Here is a 1775-nt window from a genome sequence, read left to right as displayed (position 1 = left end):
GTGCACGTGCCCTATAGAAAAAAAAAAAAAACTCTCAAAAAAATAAATAAATAAATAAATAAATAAAAATAAAACTCAAAGCATTGCAGTAGCCAGAATGAAAATTAACTCTAAATTCACATATGCTAGCTGAAAAGAGCTTATTAGACTGAGCATGAGAATGTATTTTTATGCACTATAATAATTTGCAGATTCTGCCCAATAGTTATAGCAGCACCCATTTTAGAACATACATGGGGAATCTCGAACCCTTAAGAGCAGCTTAAGTCATTAGGTATGGGTAGAAAGATATAAGCAGCAGAAAGCATGGGCTTGTCGAGAAATATGAAAATGAATGCTACCTCACCTCCATGTAATACCACTGTTTGTAAAAGAATTTCTAAAGTGAATTATTTTGAATAAAAATTATTTTCTTGATCCCTCAGTCTCTAGTAATGCTGTCTCTTTCTTGGTGCCATTCTGGAAAATCAACGACTTTTCCCCATAATTCTTTCAACACATTGCTAGTGCAATTAAGAGTTAAGGAAAATGACAGACATACCTGTAAGAAGCCCTTGCTACACGATCCTGTTGTTCATCTCTCCAGAGTCAAATTTTCTCTAAAATAAGGACCTTCCCTCTTGGGAATCTTTAAAACCTCAAAATGACTACTCTAAGCAATTAGGACATGTGACCGAAACACAAAACATTTCTTCTCTTCAGATCTCATCTTTTTTGCACTGGGAGAGGTACTTTAGAAATGCACAGATTCTGCTTGACGTCTGATGCAAAAGCAGACAGATTTCCGGTGAGAGTTCATGTTCTTCCCAGCACAAAATTCCTGTAGATTTCTTGCTCCCAAGGAGTTCTTGTGGTTTCTCAGCTGGGTTCAAGCCCTGTGTTGGGAGCACTTCCATTCAATTTCACAAGTGGAATGGTGGGGAGCAGCCTATCTTCCCCTTTTGCTTCCTGAAACTAGAGTGCTTCCTCTTCATACAAGTCCCAGCTGTGTTCAAGCCTTGTGATCAGGCCATCTGACCCTGCTTCCTTCCCTTCTGACCCCTCATTTTACCACAGCTTGGCTGCCTATTTGAAGAGATTTTTCCATGCTGTCCTGCATTTACTTTGGTCTGAGGTACAGAATTTGTTTTTTCTCCTAAAATGATAGCCAAGAGAAGCTAGTGAAGAGACTGAATTCTGAAGCCACCATGCTATCAAGAAACAATTGGGGGAGGGGGGGAGGGGAGTGTAGGAAGAGTATAGAGAAGGAAAGCAGGAGAAAAAATAGGCATGACATTTGTGGGACACAGAAATGGTTTATTACCTGTTGAAGATAATATGTAGAGTATTCTCAACTGAACTGAGAAGTATTTCTTGTTCGGTAAATTCTCTTTACAACCCAAACAATGTATAGCGATTGATAATGTTTTAAAAAAAGAAGAATTAAAAAAGAAAGAAACAATTGGATAGGACCAGCAGATGGCGTAATGGTTATATCGCTAGACTCCTATGTAGTCAACCGCAGTTTGAGTCTCAAACCTGGCAGCTTAAAACTCATGTTAGGCGTGTTTGTGTGCATGCCCAAAATCTTGAAAGGAGAATGAAGGAAACGGGATTGTGGCATGGCCATCCCCCGTGGGGGGAAGGAGTGATTTTTGTCTCTCTGTCTCTCTCCACCTCTCTGGTAAGTGCATGTGCCTTATAGTAAAAATATCTCTTGGGATCCAGCAGTTAGTGTAATGGCTATGTTGCTGGACTCCCACGTAGTCGACCGCGGTTCGCGTCCCCGCGCCGGG

At 40.5% G+C, this 1775-nt stretch overlaps 1 protein-coding gene across 1 annotated transcript in view; it reads right to left on the bottom strand.

The window, feature by feature from the left end:
- Nucleotides 1-928, bottom strand: part of LOC102502931 (toll-like receptor 13) — a 58017-nt gene extending 57089 nt beyond the window's left edge. Inside the window, exon 1 of the mRNA XM_027771970.1 lies at nt 542-928. The gene's annotated coding sequence lies outside the window, so the exon portion shown is untranslated. The remainder of the gene's footprint in view (nt 1-541) is intronic.
- Nucleotides 929-1775: the final 847 nt, after the last annotated feature.

Source organism: Tupaia chinensis, unplaced genomic scaffold, assembly GCF_000334495.1.
Source record: "Tupaia chinensis unplaced genomic scaffold, TupChi_1.0 Scaffold000243_1, whole genome shotgun sequence".
NCBI lineage: Eukaryota > Metazoa > Chordata > Mammalia > Scandentia > Tupaiidae > Tupaia > Tupaia belangeri.
This window is presented reverse-complemented; position numbering and strand designations above follow the sequence as displayed.